The sequence below is a fragment of the Meleagris gallopavo genome, chromosome 1 (genome assembly GCF_000146605.3).
Source record: "Meleagris gallopavo isolate NT-WF06-2002-E0010 breed Aviagen turkey brand Nicholas breeding stock chromosome 1, Turkey_5.1, whole genome shotgun sequence".
Lineage (NCBI taxonomy): Eukaryota > Metazoa > Chordata > Aves > Galliformes > Phasianidae > Meleagris > Meleagris gallopavo.
The window spans coordinates 130234739-130250792 of record NC_015011.2 but is presented as its reverse complement, the minus strand read 5'-3'; the positions used below and the strand labels follow the sequence as shown (position 1 = coordinate 130250792).

At 40.2% G+C, this 16054-nt stretch overlaps 1 protein-coding gene across 2 annotated transcripts in view; it reads right to left on the bottom strand.

The window, feature by feature from the left end:
- IL1RL1 (interleukin 1 receptor like 1) overlaps positions 1-2928 on the bottom strand; it is a 23780-nt gene extending 20852 nt beyond the window's left edge. Inside the window, exon 1 of one of the 2 annotated variants that reach the window (XM_010727886.3) lies at positions 2741-2928. The gene's annotated coding sequence lies outside the window, so the exon portion shown is untranslated. The remainder of the gene's footprint in view (positions 1-2740) is intronic. The other variant, XM_010727892.3, reaches the window with a different exon arrangement.
- Positions 2929-16054: the final 13126 nt, after the last annotated feature.

Sequence of the window (16054 nt, the reverse complement as noted above, 5' to 3'; positions counted from 1 at the left end):
AAAAAAAAAAAGACTATCAAAATATACTACTGATGTACATCTATGAGCAGACAACAACATCATGCAGAGATAAGCTAAGTCATGTGGGCTGCTCTGTACAGAATGTATGTGTGGGTAAGCGGCAGCCCTTCTGCAGCTTTGAGGTGATGCTCCTTGTTCCATGGTCAGTGCAATAACTGATGCAACATTAAAACTAGTGCTATGCCTTCAAGTGATTTAAGGGTGGGGAAATTTCTCTGCCATGGTGGGCCTCAGATAGAAGCCTCTTCTTTCTTGGTTGTTTCTCTTTGTTTTGTTTTTCAGGAAGGTAAATGTATTATGACATTCTCTTCACTGTCAAGAATGAAAAATTGTACCTTAATCGAGGAAAGGATATATTTTGGATTTCAAAATACATACCTTGGCTGTGAATTAAGCTTTCATCCAATCTAGTGTGTGGATACATACCACCTTCTTTCTTTTGGAAAGTGGAAGTGGAGGTACCTTCAATGACAGCTCCTCACAGGTAAGTGCTTAGTGGCAAGAATGGAAGCAGATGAGCATCATCAACAGTGCAAACCCAAAGGGGAAAGTGAAGAAATGGACTGAAGGGTAGGTAAAGGAATATACATTGCCCTCATACAGTAGTAGTAGGACAGATTCTAGGACCCATTGATGTTTTCTTGTGTGTCTAATTGACGTGCACCTGCTGTGGCTCAGGCACACTCCAGCAAGCCACTGTATCAAGGCTACGAGCTATTGATTTATGGACATTGGTCTGGATGTATTCTGTGAATATGTCAAGAGATAGTAGATAAGCAATACAAATATATTAGGGAGTCCTAAACACTTTATTTACCATCAATAGAGCCTTCTCCTAAATGATGTCTTTGCTTGCAGATTACAGAGCAATGTCTGTTGCTATCAGAGGAGGAAGGAGTGATCCCACAGTGCAACAGACAGCAAATAAGTTGTCAAGAGGAAGCAAGTTAGAAGAGAATTGTTCTCTGTTCTATAGATAGCAAGCACGGGAGGAATTGTGAAAAATACATAAAAAAATGTGCAGGCAGGATAACTACTGCCGTCACACTGCAAGGAATTTTATTTCGGTGCCAAAGATTTCTAGACTAAATAAACACTGACAAGTCTACATCTGTGCCAAGTCTGAAATTCAGAACAAACTTAAATTTGTGCTTTCTGAAACATCATTCACTTTGTAGTGATTTGGAAAGCTTCTTCTTTTAGAAGGTTTAATAAACATCCTCTAATAAAACTTAATGTTGGAAGAGAAAAGCATGAGTGTTTCAGTGTAGGTGTTTGCAGGGTTCATGGAAAATGTGAAGTTCAGACCTGAAAAATCCAGCATCCCAGCAAGGTTGTTGACACGGGAAGTGAATGACCACCCAGGACCTCCAAGAAACAATCTGTGTGAATATCTGCTCATTTCCATTGGAGCTGGAGTAAAGCACTGCATCCAAAAATGTGCGGGCTACCGACTTATTTAATCTTAAGAAAATCTTAGACCAGCTTCATAGATATTTGGAATTACTTTTCAACATAACAAACATCAGCAGCTTTGCCCTGGAAGGAATTAACGAGTTGGCCCAGGAGAGGGTTCAGCGTGAGCTGGGCTTTTGTGTGACCCAGGATACAGAGAAAATTAGCACACAGGAAAGCTCACAGCAAGAGCACAGTAAAGCATTTACAAGCAGAAGTTTTGTTTTGAGAACTTATTTCTCACGCTACCAAGGAGCAAACTAGACTGGCAAGTGGGAACAGGAAGCTGATTTTCATGTATCCTGATTATTATAAGCCAGGATCGGGATTTATTAAGCAAATAAATTTTTGCCAATAGTTCTGTTGATCTCAAGTATAACCAAACAGCCCCTAATAACCCAGTTTTAAAGGAGGATGAAGAACCACTTTGTTGTGTTAGAGGTAGCAGTCTATCAGGCTTAGCTCCTTGCTTCTCCAGAGGGAACTGCTCTAGAAACATTTCATGATATTTTTTTCCAAAAGTAGATTTGCCAACAAACTGTTTGTAATGCTGTTCATGTAAGTCTGTGGACATGACTAAAGTACCATGTCCAAGCATACCAAGAAAAATTGAAAATGCTTTTGCAATTTCTAATTTAGAAAGTTTGACATGCTTTACAACATAAAAATACCATGAAATAATGACTGTGTGGGATGATACATTCACAGAGACTTCCCTCATTCATACTTTGAGAGATATTTCATCTCTCATCAAACCAGAGAACACATTCTGACTGAAAATGAGCCACTAAAATAGTAACAGTAACTCTGATGTGATTGCAGAACAGTCACAACAGTTGACACCTACAACAATTAAAACTATGAGCATAAAATTTAGGAAATTCAGTATTAAAATACAGAAATGGTTGAATTCATATATAAATTATTTTTAGAAAATATTTTCAAGGAAGAAATTACATAAATATACTAAATTGCATAGCAACTATTTTCAGTTTTTGAATAACTAACAAAATTATCTGCCAGAAAACTGAAGACAAACACATTTCTAAATAAACCTTCATTATGGATAAGTCCATATGTTGTTTATGTTGGTCCCAAAATTATTTGTCTATCACATCAGCATATCGTATATTTTGAATCTAATAATTTTTCTTGAGATAAAGAGGAGCAAAAGTGAACAGAAATAAAGTTTCTTACAAAATTCTAGACACAGTTTCCAGCAGCATCAGTTATTATTGGCTGAATAATAAAATATTTGACCTACCCTCTGGAAATTCACACAGTAGAGAAGTGCTTTGCTCTGGGCTGAGTCCTTTGCTTGTACCAGATTACTGGGAATGCCTTTTAACTGGCTTCTGCAATGCATATCTGGAGGAGCAGAATTTATAGCAGCATTTGAGACACCTCCCACTGAACAGAACTTGCAAATGAGTGTAGTAGCTTTCAGTGCATATCAGAGAGGGGATCTCCTAGTTCCTATCAATAAGATGTCTTTTGCCAAAGGCATCGGTTTTCTGTTAATCGCAAACTATGCCATTTTATCTTGATTGTACTGCAATAAGCCCGCTGACTAGTTCCTGGCTTTCTCACATGCCTGGGGAGAGCAAAGCAGGAATCCTCAGCCAGCAGAGGGTGCTTTGAAACAGGTTTTGCCTGAAAAAAAGTGACGGCTTTGCTGGGGTAGCACTCCTGCGGAACAGCTGTACACATCGCTGAGGCACTGGAAATAGTTTTTAGTGATGGACACTGTCTCACTGAAGCTAAACTGATAAAAGAAGGGCCCCGAGAAAGCAGATGTCTGCACCAACAGATAGATTAGGTCTCCGAGGGAAAGAAGGCTCGAAGAGCAGAGACGTTTCACTGGAAAAGGATGCAGGAGTGGGAGAAGTCTCTGCAGGGATGACAGTGGCCCAATGCACTGTGCCTGCCATAAGCAGGTGTACAGGCCACCAAATATCAGAGAGATATTTTAAGAGCACTGTGAAGGACTGCTCAGCAGCCTTCCAAGCATCAGCACCAAATCTGTGCCAATCACAGAATCACAGAATCGTAGTGGTTGGAAGGGAACTCTGGAGATCATTGAGTTCAACCACCAAAGGTCCCCAGCGGTGCTGTTCATCAGCCCACAGGGGCGACCTCTGCAGTGAAAAAGCAAAATTCCTGAGGATGAATCAGCTTTGTACATCATAGAACTATTCCTAAAAACACTCTGAGAATCAGTGCTTCAGTCTTCCTTGACAGAGTTGCTGATACTCTTAGCTACTTTCAGCGTTTCTGGGAACCTGCTATGAGCTGCAGTTGCAGGAGTCAGCACACAGTAAACACTCAACAATATGTGAACCCTGCTAAGGTTCAAGAAGTTTCATCAGCATGAAGGCCTTCGTCATTTCCTGAAGCTATTCTCCAGAGACAGGCAAGAAATGTGGGGTACACCATCTACATTCAGTTGAAGATTCAAGGACTTCTCTGCTCCTCATGCTGTCCTGCCAGTAAGGAGCACAGAACCATAGAACCATTAAGACATCTAAGATCATGTAGCTCAACAGTCAGCCCATCCTCACCATGCCCACTGACCATGTCCCTCAGTGCCACATCCACACGGTCCTTGAACACCTCCAGGGACAGTGACTGCACCACCTCCCTGGGCAGCCTGTGCCATTACTTCACCACTCCTTCTGAAAAAAAGATCTTTCCTAACGTCATAGAATCATAGAGTGGCCTGGGTTGAAAAGGACCACAATGATCATCAAGTTTCGACCCCCATGCTAGTTGCAGGGTCACCAACCACTAAACCAGGCTGCCCAGAACCACATCCAGCCCGGCCTTGAATGTCCAACCTGAACCTCCCCTATCACAACATGAGGCCATTACCTCCTGTCCTGTTGCTGTTACCTGAGAGAAGAGGCAGACCCCAACCTGACCACAATTTCCTTTCATGTCATTTTAGAGAGCAATGAGGTCTCCCCTGAGCCTCCTCTTCTCAACTGGGACAATCCCAGTTCCTTCCACCAATACTCATAAGGCTTGTGCTCAAGATCTTAAAGCCAAACCGGGCAAAGAGAGCAGCTGGACACATGGGAGGTGGCGGTTGCTGATCAAGGACAGGCTGGACATCAGTCAGCTTGTGGTAAGCAACTATGTTGTGCATCACTTGTTTTGTTTTACTTTCCTTCTTATTAAACTATCTCAATGATCCAGATGGGTTCTTTCCAACTCAAAGTGTTCTATGATTCTATTTTGGGTAGTCCTGTGTGGAGCCGGGAGTTGGACTCAATCCTCATGACTCTATGATTCCATGATCTCAAACCACATTTTTTATTTTTTTCAATTCTCTCTCCCATCCCGCTGACGTGAGTGGGATGTGAGCAAGATGCTACGTGGTGCTGAGATGCCTGCCAGGTCAAACTACAACACACAATCTCTGAAAAATTCCAATTCGATAAGCATATAAAAAAAAGTGCACTTACAGAATAATGGCAAGAAATTTCCTTGATGAGTTAGCTGCATTGCACTCCCTTAGTAGGCTGTATGCATAGCAGTCCAGTGAATAAGAGAGTAATCAGTGTTCCAAGAAAACAAATCAAGAAGTAATGGTCTTAATGTGAAGCAAGAAATAGTTAGGCAAGACAGCAGAGTAAAAAAAGTAACATGAAAGGTAGTAACACTCTGGAGTATCTTGTTGGGAAACCAGTGGAGATGCCACCAGTGGAAGACCTTCCATAAAGAAAAATCTGGGACTGGTAACACGGATCTGGTTGTGTATGGCCCACAGGTCTCTACCAGCTCCAGTAGTCAATGGCCCAGAGACTCAGATGTCCATGATCCAATAGTTGGTTTTGTGCTGGATGAACTTAACTCAGTTGTGCATCAAAATTACTCCTGAGCTGTGTAAAGTTCACAAGCTAATGCCACTCTAGATAAGAAAAGTGAAAATACAGTTGAAGTTACATTTTTGAGATGAGTAGAAAAAGTTAGGAGCTCAAGAGGTCAAAAGGAAAAAAGCACTGACATGAGAAAAATAAAATACTGAGATAAAAAGCAGAGATAGGTAAACAGCAACTCAGCAACATCAACATTTGTTTTGTGCCAAGAAAGAGTGCTTAGACAAGCAGCTTAGTCTTATACCTGTCCCTATTCACCAGGAAATAATAGCTGTTCATTTGTTGCTGTTTTTTTTTTTTTACATCTTGCTAGCAGACTGTCAGTGCACACTGTAGAGTGTGGATAGAAGTGACTCTGGCAGAGAAAGTTTCACTACACGCAGTTCTTGAGGCCAACCCAGGAAGCTCTAGTGGAGTCAATAAATGACCAAACAGCAAGGGAAACCAGTAACAGGTTTGACCATGCCCACAGTGAGTCTAATGTCTCTAGGCTGGTGGGAATACACCTTATGGAGGGTGCAGCATCCTTCCTGTACCTATGTGTTGAGGTTAGCATGTGCATGTGGTTGTTCTACCCTGCTGGACAGTTGGACTCTGCCACATCGCTTTCACACTCCCTCTTGCCAAAAGAACAGGGTGGGGGGAAATAAAATGGAAAAAGGACCATGGGTTGAGTTAAAGACAGGAAGATTGCTCATCAATTAGTGTCACAGGCTAAACAGACTCAGTATAGGGATATTAATGTCATTTATTGCCTATTACTAACAGACCAGAACAGAGAAAAACTAAAAGCAAACTAAAAATACCTTCTGCTCATCCATCCTCCTCTGTGTCCTTCCCCTGAACAGGAGAATGGGATCTGCAATGAGACCATAATGCTTCATTCTGCTGCTCCTCCACTGACACTCTCTGTCCTTGCTCCATGTGGGTCCCTCCCACAATGCTGTCTTTCCTGAACTGAATTTTGTGGGCTTCCCACAGGCTACAGTTCTCCCAGAACCGCCCCACCACAGCTCCATACAGAGGGACCAACCCTAGCATTGCTCCACATGGGCCTGTGTGGGCAGCAGCTCCCCCAGCCCTTCTGCCCCACTGTGGGTTCTTCTTTCCTGGGACCTAGATTGTGTATCAAAATTCAAAGGATACAAAATGCAGGTGAGAGTATCTTGAAGGAGGCAATTGTCCAATAATTAAATGTACCCTTTGTAATGCTGACATGTATTTGCTATTGGGTTGCATGACGATAAGTTACTTGGAAAGTCCTTTCCTCACCTATTGTTTCTAGAATATCTTGACTATGGTAGTCAAGATATACTTGTCAGGCCATGATGACATTATTCAAACAAAATTCTTAACACCAACACCAAAATCTCAGCACCTTAAAAACAGATTCCCTTTCCAGCAAAGTACTCAATTCCTCTGCTACGTGCTTTGCCCTAAAAGGAAAGCAGTTGAGCTGTCATCCTAAAGAGGCTGAATACAGCAAAGTCAGAATGAAAGTAGCAGCAGATGTTCTGAATGTGACCAGGCCACCAGCAGGATTGCCGTACATGACCACAAACTGGACAGAGTGCTGCTCCATACATATGTTGCTTTTATGGAAATAAAAACACTTCACTGAGCCCGTGGGATCTTCCATTCCCACTGGCGATCTTGTCAACCTGCCTTGGATGCCAGACAGGACAGAGATAAAAGTGAGACTGAGCAGACAAACATCTTTGGGCAAGAAACCTATCTAAAGCTTATCTACAAAAGAAAAGAGGAATAAATCCTCCATCCTGTGTCCAAATAATTTCAGAAAACATGTCCAAAGGAAAGACTACACATGCCCAAGTCAAAGTTTCCAATGTTAAGTTAAAGATCTTTATACGCAAGAGGTCATTGCTTGGTATAACAGCAAAGCTAAACTTCTGTGCAGCACTCATTCTATTTCGCATTACTGAAATCAAACATTATTCATAAATTGTTGTTTATGTTTGACTACTTCACTGGGAACAAGAAGTTTTTCTACTATTTCTTAGGAATAAACTTCTATAAATACCTAACATTCTTGAAATCATAACTTGGATGGGAAAGACACAATTCTTGTTAATTTACAGGACTAAGACAAAATAAGATTCTCTGAAGAGCCATGCAAGATAATTTGCTGACAGAGGATATAGTTTATAGTGACTTTGTACTAAACAGCCTTGTTGGTTCCCCAATGTATATGAATTACTGGAAGTGAATATCTCACTGATAAAAGAGGATCATGACATATTGACAGCATGTAGGAGCAGAGGTTGTCTTAATAACTATTTATATTATTTATAATATCACTATTTAACAAAACGTTTTGTCTATGGGTTGAACTGAGTTTTCAGAAGAACATTTTTCATGAGAATTAGCTCTCTGAGTTTACCATCAGATCCGGCAGCAACCTGGAGTTTGCAGTCTCCAAAATTTCTAAGTATTTTTGGAAAGAAATCAATTAAAAAAAATAAAAAAAAAAAAAAGTTCCGAACATTTCTTGTGAAAAAGAAATGTCAAGAACTCCTTTTCTTCTGGAATTAAAACAGACAAACAAACAAACAACAACAACAACAAAAAACAACACCAGAATCTTTTTTTTTAATTATTCTATTATTATTATTATTATTTTTAAATGAAGCAGTTGGGTGAACATCCTCAGCTATAGTTCAGAAATTCATCTCCACTCCTTAGACCACCTATCAACATAGAAAAGGTTCCGAGTGGTAAAATCTTCTCTGGCACCCAACAGCTACTTACATGGAAATTAGCTTAGAACATATCAGTGATCTGGCTCGTTATCGTGTAAGTGGATGTACATGGTTTGCAAGATATTTGGGAAATTCCTTTCACTATTAAAATAGGTGTTCCTAGCTTTATAGTGCTTGGTGCTGTTGGCCATTGATGTAGATAAAGCTCTATTCTTGGAAAAACACGCAGAAACTGATCAGTTTTCAGTAACTGGGAAGGATATCTTGCTGTAGTTTTGGATTTATTCTGAGAACAGTGTAATGTTCAGCAGCTGCCAAGAGAGCAAACATTGTGATGAGTTATTAGAAAAAGAATAGAGAACAAAACAGGAAATGTTATTAAACTGATGCAACATGTCCTTATCTCGTGCACTGAATGTAATTTTAGTCACCAGTGACTGAAATGATATAACAGCAAATAAGTTCCCTAAAAGAGCAGTCAGGATATCGTAGGTACATAGCACTTCTGCTGCAAGAGTAAAACAAATTGACTGGCACTCTCTAGGTATGAAAAGAGAGGACTTTTAATATGAGGCAAAATTACATGGAGAATGATTTTCCAGTACATCACATGATAAAAGAAATAGGGAAAAGACCAGGCTCATCACTAAAGCAGTGAACACTTTTTCACAAAAATAGAAAATGAAGCTAGTTGCCAGATTAAGTTATCTAAAAAGATGATGGAATGGATTCAGAAGGTACGACATGAATTTAGGAAGGAAAGATGCATTGATCACTATTTAAGATGCTGTTGAAGAAATTACTTTAAACTGAGAATGTCCATCCCACCTGACACTGGTAAGGACCACCAGGATACACCATCCTCTTCTTAGTTTGTTTTTGACAGACCGTTGTTTTGAAGAGCAGCAAGATAGAGACCTAGGTATGTTTTGTCGGTGTGATCTCATATGATAGTTCTTATTTCTTTAATAGGGAAAAAGAAGAAATGCAAAATGGAGGCAATTTAAGTCCCCAGCAATTTCCCTTCCCTGAGATCTTACAGAGGATCCTACAGAGCCTTGAGATCTCTTCTTGTAAGAGCTCAAGCTGCGCTTTTTGAAAAAGCTCATTTATTTCCTCTTTGTTTTTGCCTTGAAGCAGAAAACCTGCCTGAGTAAAGATCTATTTTAAGTATTGATAATAAATGCAAGGCAGCAAGTTTTTGTCTTTCTAAGGAAAATAACTTATTTTTTTAAGCCAACAGACGGTTTTCTGTTCCAAATCTATTTCCCTGAAGCGTCAGAGGCTTTTCAGGAAACAGAATTTCCAGCACAGTCTTCTTTGGTGTTTCCTGCTATCCCATTAAGTAGCACAGCACTGAGTTATGTTGAAGCCATACATATGCTGGGTGTAGAACCATAGAACCAATAAGATTGAAAAGGACTACTAAGATCATCTAGTCCAACTGCCAAACCCATCAACCATCAACCCACAGGTACTCAGGCCTGTGGGTGCCTTACTTAGTAGTGGGTCAGCTACTCTTCTGGAGCCATGCTCGCCCATTACAGGCATTGCCTTGATGACCATCATGGCCATAATTCCCTTTTTTATTTTTTTTAACTGATCCTTCAGCATTGTGCATGAGTAATAGGAAATCAAACCTGCCTTGTGTACAAACTGCTGCTGAAATGTGGAAAAAAATGCTGTTTTGCAGAGGAAACACCTGGACTGCAGACAAATTACGCAGCTTGTCAGCTGCAGACTCCATTTGCTTTATAGCGGGGCACTTAGGAAAAAAAGATACATTCATAATCAGCTGCTTTGGGTACTTCTGGACCTTTCTGTCTTTAAGAAAATGACCCCTTGGTGTCCAACATAAACAATATTCCAACATCCTTATCGTTATAGATGGGCAATTGAAACAATTTGGCCTAAAATAGGGAAAATTCAAGTATGCTTTTTTAATTTCCTATTGAACACGCATTGTCATTTGTTCAGGTATATGAACATCCCTAATGCAGAGCATAGGGAACAAAAATGATTTAAAAAAAGATTAAAAATTTTCATAGGTTGTTCAGCAAAAATCTTTCCTGCAAAGAATGACAAACAATGGTGTTTAAAGCCCTCATGTACTCTTCTGCTGAGTCAGTGCGTAACACATACTGGCCTCCCTAGCAACCATCAGCCACTCTGCATGTTTCTTCTGATAACTGTGCATGGGTGATGGCTACAGCTTGTCCCTACATTAATGGTTAGCTCAGTAGTGATCCTAAGGCTCTTGTGAGTGGTTCTGACGACTTGTCTGATATCCTCAGGTGACATTACATACGCGTGCAGTACATAATACATTGATCAGAGATTAGGACACTGAGCTGAGGGTGCTCTCTAGCTGACTCATGGCCTCAGAAGCCTTGGTGCAGATGTGTCAGCACCACTATGGATGTGATATAGGACAGATGGGATGTATGGAGATAGCTGGGTCAGACACCACACAACCAGGTATTAGTAAGACTTGTTGTTTTCTTATTTAAAATAAGTTGCAAACAAGTAGGAGACATTTCTTTCCTGATACTCATTTCCATTAGCCATGAAAAGGACTTTTTAATTATTATTATTAATATTCTTTCATAGAATCATAGAATAATTAAGGTTGGAAGAGACCACTAAGATCTAGTCTAACCAGCAGCCCACCCCCACCATGCCCACTGCCCACGTCCCTCAGTGCCACATCCACACAGTTCTGGAACACCTCCAGGGATGTTGACTGCACCACCACCCTGGGCAGCCTGTGCCACTGCCTCATCACTCTTTGTGAGAAGAAATGTTTCCTAATATCCAACCTTTCTGGTGCATTGTAAAGGATTGAGTCAATCTGCCATCCCCAGATTTCAAGTCCTGACAATATAGACATGGCCACAACTTGTCTATTATTCACACTCCAGCTGTCACATATTTCTACGTGAATAGTGCCTGAACTCAGATTTGGAAAATAAGACTGACCTACCTCAGGAAAAAATCCTGTACATCTAATGTTCAGCATCATCTAAGCTCATTCAATGTCTCTTCTGTGCTTAAGAGAGGCACCCTATGCTCTCAGAATCCCATCCTGTGGACTGGACAACAATTTCTCTCCGACATAAAATCAATTACAGCTCAGACTGAGAACAATCATCAATGCCCAGACAAGACTTTCATTCAAAATACTTATCTAGAAACTAGAACAAAGCTTTCGACTTCTGTAGAGGTTTCTAACTCCCCCATTTGCTTTCAACAAGAAAAACTGCACTACCAGGTAGAGAATAGCCCAGCTACTTTAGGAGAAGTAAAAAGCATACCAAAAGCTTTTGAGAGATCCCATTCTCCTTCAAGGCAACAGAGCTTGTGTCTTTTTTTTTTTTTTTTTCCCTACTGAGTAATCTAATCACAGCTCTAGAATGAGAATGAGGAATTGAGTAAGGATGCAGTGTCAATATCTGTTCTCAGAAAATATATAGTCAACTTACAAAATGACCTGAGGTGGAAGCAGACATTTCCTATTATGAGGACCGCTTCAAAAGTAATCACAGAATTATTGTGACTGTAGGGACTAGAAAGGACCTCTAGAGATCATCTGATCCAACCCCCTGCAAAGCAGGCTCCCTGTGCAGCAGACTGCACAGGTACGCATCCAGGCAGGTCTTTAATATCTCCAGAGAAGGAGAATCTACAGCCCCCCCAGGCGGCCTGTTTCATTGCTCCATCACTCTGACCTGTTGGGAGAGAAAGAACAGACTCTGGCACTTTTGAAAGTGATAACAGAGGCAGTTTATTGGAAAAAATACAACTCTTAAATAATACAAAGTGTGCTTATGATTGGATGCAGGTGTGAATCACGCGTAACGCCTCCATAATCAGTTGGTTAGTATGTGGATGGCACGAGGCAATCACACACCTAAGTTTCTACTCTGATTCGCTGGCAACAAGCAACTTCATATCTTACCCTAAAGTGTAACTTGTTGCTGTTTTGCTAATGCAGCTCTTTTTCTGCTTATGCATCTCCCCATTCTTGCTGACTCTGTCAAGGACTGTGATTGACCATTGTCAGTATAACATGCACCACAGCATGTAGGCCTTAGCCTAGACTCACGTAGTCGTGTCCTCCACTAACCAAGTATGTTTATATATTTACCATGGAGAAGTTCTTATGCACATTTATGTGGAACTTCCTATGCTTCAGTTTGTGGCCATTTCCCCTTGTCCTATTGCCACACACCTCTGAAAGGAGGGTGGCCATATCCCTCTGATCCCTGCACTTAAGATACTTAGAGACGTTAACTAGATCACCTCTCAGTCTTCTTTTCTCAAGGCTGAACAGACCAGCCTTTCCTCATATGGGAGATGTTCCAGGCCCATTATCATCTTTGTGGGCCTCTGCTGGACTCTCTCCAGGAGATACATGTCTTTTTTGTATCTGGGAGCCTAGAACTGGATATAGTACTCCAAATGCCTCCTATGTTATTGCACTGGCCCAAAATGCCAAAGGTGGAGGTTTGTGGTATGGCAGAAGAGGCTAAGCATTCCCAACAGCTACCATTACATCTTGTTGCCATGCACAGATGGCAGCAGAGGGGCAGTCTGACACAATGACATCTGACATGGAAGTGCAGATCAACCAAAGGTGTTGAATTCCTCCATGCAGAAAATATGGCACCCGTTGACATTCATCAACACTTGTTGAATGTTTATGGAAACCAAACAGTGGATGTGAGCACAGTAAGGCAGTGTGTGGTGCATTTCAGCTGTAGTGACAGTGGTTCACCTCTGCTAGTGTAGATGTTTACAGGCACAGCATTCAGTTTCTTGTTCAACACCGGTGAAAATGCATAGCTAATAGTAGTGACTCTGTTGAAAAACAGTGTTTTTTAGCTGAGAATTTGCTCTATCGAACAGTGGTTATGTATTTTTTGTAACTGTTCTAATTTCCATGGGAAAAATAAATAGGTGATATTACTTTCAGAGCATCCTTCACATTTCCCTATTCAGCCAACAGCGGCACTTTTAGGAAGGAGAGCTCCCTCTGAAGGTCTGCTACTGACCAGATACACATATTAAACCATCCCATTCCCTTTAGTGTCTGTGCCTATAAATTCCAGCAAAGATGTTGGCTATAGGCATTCACATTTCTAATTCATATCACAGAAGTAGTTTTACATTCACACAAATTAATTTATCTTAATTAGTTCAGAAAATCCACCGTCTTCTGTGATGAGCTCTCTCCACAACCTTCCTTCCTACTACCATCACAAAGTTTATCTACACATGAAAGTCAGCATAAAGTTTCTATCAGATTGGTTTTGTACGCCAGCAAAACCTCAGTGTCAGATCTTACTTCTGGATAGCCACAGAATATGAACTTTTAATAGTTCAGCAGAAATGGCATTTTATCATTCAAGTTGTAACCAGAAGATCTGTTTAATCTATCTTCACCACCAGCAAAGTTGTCTTTTTTCCTATTAATTCATATGCTAAAGGATGGAAAGACACAGCTTTAAAGTAGTCATAAATAGAACAGTCATATACAGTCATAAATAGAACTATTCTGTGGTTGATATATCAGTGAAAGCCCATGCAAACATCATGGAATTCAGCATGGCAAAGGTCCTGCACATGGGTTGTAGCCTACAGGAAAGATGGGATGATTCTTTATCATAAAATGTTATAACAGGAGAAGAGGGAATTATTTCAAACTAAAAAGGGGTAGGTTTAGATTAGATATTAGGAAGAAATTATTTAATCAGAGGGCAGTGAGGCCTGGCACAGCTGCCCAGAGAAGCTGTGGTGCCACATATCTGGAAGCTCTCAAGACCAGGTTGGATGGGGCTCTGGGTAGCCTGAGCTGGTCTGGGGCAGCCCTGCCCATGGCAGGAGGTGAGGCTGAGTGAGCTTTGAGGTTCCTTCCAACCCAAACCATTCTGTTATTCTACGAAGGAAAACTTTCTGAAAATCAATTATGATATTGTATATTCTTTGAAAGAATAGCTCAGAGGTACTGAAGTACTTGAGCAATTACTCTAATTAAAAATATTCTGTTCCATTTGCAGTGTCTTTTTGGAGAAGGAATTTATGAAGCTTCAGAAAATACTAAATTACAGGACAATGAGAATCACATGAGTAAGTCTGATGAGAAAACCTAAATCAGAAGAAAATTAACCCATTTTATAAATATTTTAAATCTAGATGGAAACTACATACACTTAGCAATAGAAATAGCACACAAGAAGATCATGACAACAGAAGGTTAATACACCAAATCAGCATAGAAGTTACTCCATAAACTAATCATACCTAAACTTTGACCTGAAATACACTTTCAAGAAACAGTCATAAGGAAAGCAGAGCCACATCTTGATCTTCAGATTTCAGAAGCAGCTTCTGAAATGCACTATTTTTTAATAGATGTTCTTATTCTTTCATAGCAAGCATGAAGAGGAATGAAAGTATGCATAAAAGAACCTGAGACTGCGCACTTCATGGTGGCCATATCTTTCAGTTCTGTTTCCTTTCAACCAGTCAGTTAATCAGCAGCCCATCTCTGCCCCCCTCTTATTTTCCATTAACTTCATCTTTAATTTCTCATTGGAAATTCCATTTGCCTGCAAATAGAAACAACTAATTCTCATTATCTTTTTTTTCTTTTTTTGCTGGAGGTGGGAGGGTGAGAAGGAGGAGGAAGGGGCCTTCTTGAGTTGGAGAAGAGAAAGCTTAGAATGGAAATCCTACCATGAAATGACATCTGCGTATTTTGTTACAGTTAATTTCACCTACCTTCATAGCTAAAAAGGTGGAATTTAAGGTTAAGAGGTTAAATTTGTCATAACCGTTCAGAGGAGCTTAATTCCAAATACAGTGTTGCAATTTCATTTATATCTAGCCCATGCATCTCCCTGCAACATGCCAACAGAAAAGTCTAAGGTCCCAAATCGTTTTTTTTTCTCCCCTTTCTTTTTATGTATACCAGAGATAACTGAACTCATTGTAGGTCAATGTGCTCATTCAAATTCAAATGTTATTGTCTCTTATTTTTCTATTTTGATCACTTGAGACAAAAAAGAAAAAAAAATCAAGGTAAAAGGACAAATTCTTATGAGGACTTAAAGCAACTGTGGAGTCTGTTGATGCAGTGTAATAGACAATCACAACGAACTTTGTTGACAGAATGGAAAGAAATGGACAAATTTTGGAGAGTTTAATATTCATACAAAACACTTCTTTCCAAGAACTATCAGCCATGGAATTAAATAATTAATAAATTACATTTTAAAAAAGACATGAAAGAATGCTCATCAACAGTGGTGTCCGCAAATTCTGATGGAATGTCCAAGCAAGTTTCATCATTGTCATGTACCTTCATTCATAGGGGTATGAGAACAGCTATGTTGGTTCATACCATCCAGTTCAGTATTTGTCTTCAGTGATGACTATTAGGAAAAATGAAGAGTAAGATAAGGCCAGCATATACCATAACTCCTCCACAGGACTCTCCTAGCCCACAGATGCTCTCTGCACCAGAGATTTCCTGAGCCAAATAATTTTCTTCTCTTTATTTACCTTCTGTTGGATTTCTCTTCTGGCCTCCCAAGGAATTCATATAAACTTCCTACTGCTGCAGCATCCTCTGGCAAGGAGCGTGATGGGGCTGTTATCTTTTTCATGAAATCCATCTTTTATTTCTCTTTAGTGGACTATTTCTCTTTAGTTGACCAACACTGTATTTGTACTGAAGGCTTGTGGGTAGTAAGACAAGTAAATATGTGGTGTTTGCAGTAAATACCTCTCATCAAAAGCTGGTGTCTTAGAACATCACTGTGGGATATGACCTTTTTCATTCAACCTGTTGACTCAGGCAAGTAAAAGTCTATCAGATGCAATACTTGGAAAAATACCCCAAACCCAAGTATGTGGCCAGATAAGAGACATCTCAGACTACATGTTCCTGGCACAGTGTTTTATTGTGCAGAA